Source organism: Apium graveolens, chromosome 6 (assembly GCF_009905375.1).
Source record: "Apium graveolens cultivar Ventura chromosome 6, ASM990537v1, whole genome shotgun sequence".
In the NCBI taxonomy this organism is placed as follows: domain Eukaryota; kingdom Viridiplantae; phylum Streptophyta; class Magnoliopsida; order Apiales; family Apiaceae; genus Apium; species Apium graveolens.
This window is the reverse complement of record NC_133652.1, coordinates 4770304-4779036: the sequence shown is the minus strand read 5'-3', so window position 1 is coordinate 4779036 and position 8733 is coordinate 4770304.

Below are 8733 nucleotides of genomic sequence, written 5' to 3'. Positions count from 1 at the left end.
ACAATCTTTAGCTGATCTTCCAATCTGAAGAATCTTCTGATGTATTTTTTCATCTTTGAAATCCATTATCCAGTGAGGCCTCAAATGCACCCTATTTCCAGTAAAAGGAATTGTTAATACTCTTGGGAGTGCATTTGGTCCTCTCCAGTTATTCTTTATCTCCTCAATCTTGTTTAGTACCATTTTCTTGGCAACTATGTTGAACCCAAAGTTCTTCTTGATTGAGGAGAAGATAGTCACGAAAGTAGAGTAGCCTTCATTGGGAATTCTGTGAAGGGGCCAAGTCATCTCTCTTTCACCCTTGTACCTGAAGACTAATCTTTTTGTAAGATGTTTGTAAGCATCAATGGCTCTAACTTCATCTATTTCTTCCAGATAAAGATTTATATCTAAGAATTCTTTAATATCACAGATAAAGAGTTGATCTCCCTTGTTGACAATAAGATTGGGTTTGGCCACTAATTTGGATTAAAGTTTGACGGGCTTGACCTTCTTGATAGCTCTTTTCTTTGTCTTTCTTGGCTTGACTTGGATTGGAATGTTTAGATCAGGAAGAGGCAGGTTGTCCCAATCTATAGGTTCATCCTTGGGAATTACAGGTTCATCATGGAAAGTTATGTTTGTATCAACCTTGAATTTAGCCTCCTTTAATGTAGGTATGGCTGGTTGACTTGAAGTAGTAGATTGAGTTGGCATGTATTCTTCCTTATCTTCATCAAAATCCAACATCCTCTTGGGTTTGAGCTTGTATATAAATTTCTTAGTCTGCTTTGGCTTTTCTTATTTTCCTTCAATCAGATTTTTAGTTGTCACGGTAGGCAAAGCAACTTCTATGGTTGCAGGTTTCTTGACTAGGTTCTTGGCATCTAAAGCAGCTTGCTTTTGTTGTTGTTTGAGCCTCACCTTTTCTTCTCTCCTAGCCTCTGCAAACTGTGGATGTCCAGCCACCATACAGATTAATTTGTCATTCATGTAGATCTTAGCAATTCTTTTCTTTATCACTGAGTCTCTGGGATCTTTGAAGAAAACAATAGACCTTCCAAGTAGTTTCTTTTCATCTGGCCTAGGGGTTTCATACATTAGGTCCAATGGATTTTTATCTGAATTATTTGGATAATTTCTCTTGGATTTAAAAATCACATTGGCCTTTGGAGATTTAATAGATGAGGATTGACCTCTTTCCATGTTCCCTAAGCTCATGTCATTTGCTAAAATTGGTCTCAATTGAGAAAAATGAGAGAAGACTTTATCTTGCTTTTCAATTAAACCAAACTTCTTCTTGATGTTTTCATCAAGCTTCTTCCATTTTTCATTCAGCTCCAATTTAGCTGCTGCTATATTGATTTAATCAATACTGTCAAGAGCTGGTGGCTTACTGAAAGTAATTGCTGGAACAATCACCTTGCTGACTTGTATGTTGTGCACTTTCTCCCCCTCACTTGTTGACTCCCCCTGGCTAACTAGAATGATAGAGTCTTTCTCCCCCTTTTTGTTAGCATCAAGTTGAGTAGAGGTTGAGGTTTGTGCAGCCACCAGTTTCTGAAGTAGCAGTGTTTGTTGAGCTTGATGGAGGTGGATTTGAGTATAGAGGTTTCAAGAGTCCTTAGCCTGGTATCTAAAGAGTCCACCTTGGTACTGAGATCAGAGTTTTTCCCGAGTTGCCTGTTTATATCCAACATTGTTGAGGCAGGAAGCATAGACTCTAATCTCTCAGTAATGTCCTTTTTGACCTGTCCAGTCACTGTCTTGATTTCAGACACATCTTGATTTTGTTTGAGAGACTGGATTTTGTGTAACTGAAGAGATTCAAAGTGGGCTTGGAGAAGAGTCTTGGTGTTGGCATCTGTAGTGGCTTGAATAGCTGTCTAAGTTTGATGAATTAAGTTGAAGAGGGTAGATTTGAAATGATGCACATCATATTCTTTGCTAAACATCCAAGATGGAATGTTTGTATTTGAGCTAGGGCCTGTTTCTCCCCCTATGTGCATGAAATCTCCTTCACCGTCATCTTCATCCCTAAATATATCCTCAGAACCACCAGTTGGATAATCAAAATCTTCACCAGTTGTGGAGGGCATGGCAATGATTATATCTTTTGCCCTTTGCATAGAAGCAGTTGTGTGCACCAAATTTAGAATTCTCTTAGTAGCCATATTGTCCTGTTCAGCCAAAATTTGATAAGCTGGGACAGGGTGAGTAAATGCCTGAGCTTAAATCCTTATTAAGCACTACAGTTTGTTGGGAAACTGCAGTGTGGCTAGGTTGGGTTACACACACTTCTCCCTCCTTATTTTTAGGGCTTCTTTTATGTTCACCATGTCCCTCACCAGACTTACTTCCCTTCACACTCCCCTTTTGGTTTTTAGTGGATGTTACAACTAGCTTCTTTTGAGAGAAACTAGAGGGGGCTTTCTTTGACTTGGATTTTGAAATTCTTGGTTTTGTGGCTTGGGTAGGCACCTGTTTGGTCACTGTCACAGGTGTCATAGCCACAGTTGATTGCAAAGAAGCTGGTGGTTGAGAAGTAGTAGGGACATAAATATTTACCTCACTTACCTGAGGTTGTTCCATAATTGGCATGTAAACAAGGGGAACATCCTTGTGGTGATTTGCTCAATATCTGGATCAGACCATTATGCTCTAGGCTTTGGGATGGATGACTCATTTCCTGTAGCTGCTCTCATAGGAACATGTGGACCTTTCTCAATACAGTCCACATATCCTTCATCTTGAGATAGGAGATGTAGGTGTATCTTCACCTTCCAATGGTGATAGTTGTCTTTGTCCAGAAAATGAATTTTTACTCCAACATATTTTCTGCTCATCTTGTTAGTTTTTGTGATCTTTAAACTCTTTATTCTTCAAGAGCTTGCTCTGATACCAATTGTTATTCTCAAACAATCTAAACAAGAATTACAAAGGGGGGGGGGGGTTGAATGTAATTTTGGATACTTTTTTATTTTAAGAACAGTTCTACTATGAATATATAACTGTGTTTGATTTAGCTAATGTGCGGAATAAAAGTATTGAAGAAATCAAAATACAAAGTAATCAAATACAAGTATTTAAAAACTTTATGGTGGATTAAATTTTTCCACCAGATATATATATATTAATAAGAGAACTCTATGTTACAATATTGTACACAGCTGCTTACAAGTTTGAACTCACAAGAACAGAGAAATTCTTTACAGATATAGCTTTTTCTATTTCTCTGGTAATTGTTTACTAACTTGGATTTTCATGGTTCTACTTGCTACAATTGGTTTATATATCACCAAGTTACATGATAAAAAGACAAATAGATAAGACAAAATGTTTCTAGTCTAATTTCATGCTTCTTTATTTCTCTATCCAGCATCTTTGAATATCTTCAGTTTAGCATGGAAATGAAAATGCTTATTTGTTCTTTAAACCCTGCAAATAGGTTGTCATATTCCATTTGCATATAATCAACGCATGTGACTGTCAAGTCACTATAAACTGCTCTTTTGAATTTGATCATCCGTTAAATATTCACTGGATCATCTGTATCATCCGTTGAAACTATGGTTGATCATCCGTTGGAACTTTGATTGATCATCTGTTGGAACTTTGGTTGATCATCCGTTGGAACTTTGTGGAACATCCGTTGAAGCTTTAGTTGATCATCCGTTGAAGCATAGTGTAACATCCGTTGAGACTGTCTTCTTGGCAGTTAACTCCATTTCAATTATACAAGATTACAAGGCATCTGATATTTATAATTAATCAACATATCTTGTATATCAATCTAGTAGTCAACATGACTTAAACATTCTACAACATCTAGTTCATTAAGGCATTATGATATGCAGAAATGTGCTACTAAACTTATTAATACATAAGTTATCCTTTCAACGGATGTTGAAGTAATCATCCGTTGAAAGCTACAATTTCACTAAATAAAATCTACTAAGTATTTTGTTTAGCTTATCATCAAGTTCACAACATATTCCTAACAATATGCTAACAAATGCACATACAAGGTATAAAATTATGACAAACATTGCAAAATTTTACCATTACTTCACGTGAACGTACTAGACAGTTAGTTATATGTATTAAGTTTTATTTTTTATATAAACACATATTCAATACATGGCACGTACAAGAAAATGATTTGTCAAGTTTATATTAATTGGCTTTGATTGTTAATAGATTTATATTAGGTATCCTTATAACCAAAAAATATAATTATATGTTGCACAAAAAAAATCTAGAAAATGATCTGTGACTCGTACGGGTTGTTATGCTAGTTCATAATAAAGAGTGAACATTGTTATAAGAGTAAGATTCTATATTTTTATTATGTTAATCAAAACATATGTTTGAATAGACATAAACATGCTTATTTATGTTGATGGTGTTGCTTGTTTCTATTAGTTGAGCATCTCCGATGGAAGGGACTCATTTCTATCTTGCTTATATGTCTTTGTGTTATCATATTGGATCGAGTGTATTCGTGAATTACTTTAATATATAGTTGAATAAATTCTATCTGATTTTTTAAAATTATTTAGTATACTTACATATTTAACTAAATTTTTTTCATTAGGGTTTTTACAAATTTATTTTATGAATTAATTTTATTTTATAAAATATGAGTTATTTGTAAACAGTAAAACATTAGAATCTTTTGGTTAGTGTTAAACTGATAAATAACTAATAAAAATAATGATAATATATTATTTTTGAAAATATAGGTCACGAATATTGGTAATTCCATTGGAGTAAAACTACTTTTTGGTTCTCTATATCTTTGGTAACCATTATTTTATTATATTCTAGGAAATGAGGAAGCCTACCGGAGATGCTCTTAGTACAACCAGTGTTCTAAAAATCCCCGATTAATCCCCTACAAAGTATCCGACCGATTCGATTTTTGAAATCCGATTTATTTTTACGAATTTTTCTTTATTGCAGTACATATAATTATTTATTAAAATTAAAATACTATATTAATTTAAAAATGAATAATTAAAGAGATTATGATATAATAAATATATATTTGTTAATAAATAACTAATATAATCATAATAATATATTAAATATAATTTAATATTATAATACATCTGATTTTTACTCCGATTAATCCTTCCGATTAATCCCCGATTTTCAATTAATCCTAAATCGGTCGCTCGACCGATTTTCCCCGATTCCCGATTTTTACAACTATGAGTACAACTTATAAATTCTCCTTTCTTTTGGTAGATTGCAGTTGTCTAATCCTTTAATCTTACAACTGGAAATTACAGATTACTAGCTTACGGCACGTGCGATGCACGGGTCTTAATTAATATTTATATATTTTTATTTTATATAATTTTATTAAAATTTTATAAAAAAAATAAATACTAAATAATGATTATATTATTATGCTTTTATTGTGTATAATTCCAAGTTAAGTATAATTATTATATCATTGATGAGATCTTATTCATAAATAATAATGTAAATATTTGTTGTTGGTGAGATTCGAACCTCAAAACTTATATGTATCTTTATAAATAATAATATAAATATTTGTTGTTAATGGGATTCGAACCTGAGAACTTATATATATATATTTATAATAATAATATAAATGTTTGTTGTTGACGAGATTCGAACCTGAGAACGTGTGGAGTGTATTTTTTAGTATTTAAATCTGACGGCTCTTATTATTTGATGAAGAAGATCTGACGGTCGTGATGGAAAGGGATAACCAAAATGAGGGGTTAACCAAACTACAAATTATACCTCATTCCGGTTATTATAGTATAGTATAGATGCGTCCAACAGGGGTAGTTCTTTTATGCAGATTGATCCGAGAGGATGATTATGATGTGAAGATGGAGGCACTGCGTGCACTCTTCACTGGCGTAGAAGGCAGACCAGATTGGGACACTCCCGCCTTTTCACGTAAATGCATGGTTATAAAAATCGGTAATCGGAACTAATCGGTTTAGGTACCGATTAGGGATTAATCGACAAATCGGGGATTAATCGGAGTGATTAATCGGAACAAAAATCGGATATATTTAAATATTTTAATAATATTTAATATATTTATCTTATTTATTATGAAATATATAATTCAAAAATAATTTATAAATATTAATCGGATTTCAAAAAATAGACCGGCCAAATATTTTTTAAGGATTAATCGGGAATTAATCTGGGATTTTTTAAAAAATCGGGGATTTTTAGAACAGTGCGTAAAGGCAATAAATATAAAGCCTTTTCACGTCAAGGCAATCATTTTTTTGACATTTTTCCTAAAGATGACAGCGATTTGGACTTTTTTCTCTGATTTGATTTCACTAGGCTAATTGATCGTGTTTCTTACAGTATTTGGCTTTTATATTGACAATAACTTAGGTATAGTTTTCTTCTAGTTCAGTTATAATGTCGGTATAAAGTCAGTATATAAAATATAGGTTAGTTATCTCACCGAAAGGAAGTGTTAGAAAATGGAAAGTTTGAGGTATATTTTAAACATGTTCTTAATGTAATTTTCTAAAACTAATTGTTGGAGGTTGTTCCTTGTAATGAGAACTTAAACTTTCATGTTTGGATCTAAGTCATTTTTTTAGTATATTCCATATAGAAATTGAAGTGAAGTAAGTAGCTTGAAAGGGTTGTGTGGGTTTTGTCCCACATTGATAAGGTAAAGAGGGGTTGTGTGTTTTATATAGTACCATGTGCAAGAGTAGTAAACAAATACTAATGCATGTGGGCGTGCATAGTGTTATTGTGTGTCTCGCGCGTACGCAGACACACTCGCACCGTTGCCGCCACGACTCAACTCGGGTCGGGTCGGAGGGTGATTTAGGCGAATGTCTCGGCGTCTCGCGTACGCAAGGCGACCTGGGCGAGGAGCAAGGCGACCTGGGCGAGGAATTTTACTTCTTGTTTAATTAAAATATTTACCGACTTATTATATTATTTTAATCTGGATACTTATCAGTGTTTCTGTAACAGAGTATTTGTTGAATCGGAATAAACTCTGACATTGCTGAATAAATACTAATATTAGTATTTGTTTAATCAAAGTTTATAAAGGCGACCTGGGCGAGGAATTTTACTTCTTATTTAATTAAAATATTTACCGACTTATTATATTATTTTAATCTGGATACTGATCAGTGTTTTTGTAACAGAGCATTTGTTGAATCGGAATAAACTCTGGCATGGTTGAATAAATACTGATATTAGTATTTGCTTAATCAAAGTTTATAAACTATGATATGCTGAATAAATATTGATGGATATCAGCATTTGCTGGAAGGCTGAATAAATGCTGATATGATATGATATCAGCATTTGCGGGAAGGCTGAATAAATGCTGATATGATATCAACATTTGCTGGAAGGCTGTTGATGTTAAATGCTGATATGATATCAGCATTTGCTGGATGTTAAATGCTGATACGTGACTGTTACAGTTCTGATTCGGGAAATATTCTATTAAATGCAATTTAAGTCGGAATATTTATTTTTATTAATGTAATTTCTTCAGTTACGTTTTATTTTGTATTATATACGGGAAAAAATGTGTGGAAGAGCAGATACTGAACACAAACCCTAACTGCTACTTTTCTCTCTTTTTCTCCTCCATAACATACATATTATAGCATAGGTTTTCTGGGTGAACTGAGGTACAGGTCGATGTTGAGCATTACGTCATTGTGGACGCATTGCTCTGTATTGTTGTATCCTGGAAGTGATATTGCTTCAACCCAACACAGCGAAAATGGGGCAATAATCTCTTCAAGAACAGTCTAGGCTTCTCGAAGGCTAGGCGCCTCAGTTGTTGGTTCTTTCAGATTTGTTGAACCTTTTGTTAGAGCTAAGTGTTCTATTTTCTCTTTATCAGTTCAGTTACTGATTATATCGTATTGTTTTACCTTCGTGTTTTGTTTCGTTACTTGGTTATTGCATGTTCTTGTTAATTCTGATAAATATAAATGTCCCATTGTTGCATATAGTGTTAATAATACCCAACAGCAAGGTCGATGAAAATTTTCTGTCTTGCGTTTTATGGTTCTGAAACTTATGTTCGACATATCATAAGGTCGAAGAAACCATTTGTTTCTCAGTACTGAATATTATATGTTCTAGTCATTGACAAACTTTATTTCATATGCAGAAGGTGAAATGAGATATCTTTCGTATTATATTATCACTGCATTAACACGAAGTTATATGAATTTACATTTTAATTGCATGTAAGGGAGAAAAGATAATAGTAATATATTATAGAGTAATTCTTACAGTTAAAATTGGTAAAATACTTTCAAGTGATAAATACTTGTGCTTATATAGGAGATCTTTAAAATTTTGATGCTAATATTTTATAGGGATTGATGACCCTAATATAGGGGTATTTTGTAAATACAGAGGGTTATGTTTGTATTTACAGATTTTTCCTAAAAATTTTACATTATAAAATGTCTTGGCCTCAGCTAATTTGTCCGAGGACACCCTCAGACCCAGTTTTCTTTATTTTATATATAATTATTACAATAATTGTATGCAATTAATTAGTATATAGTATTTATGTATGATCTTTCTTGTGAATTGTATCCTCTTTATTTTCCTTTTTAAATTTTATTTCAAAATGTAAAAATATATTTTTTTCAATAAACAATTAATACCCCGCTCGTTATGGTCTATGATTTAAAAGCCCGAAGTTCAGTCTCCAAAGCATATTCTGATTCTCAAACTTTT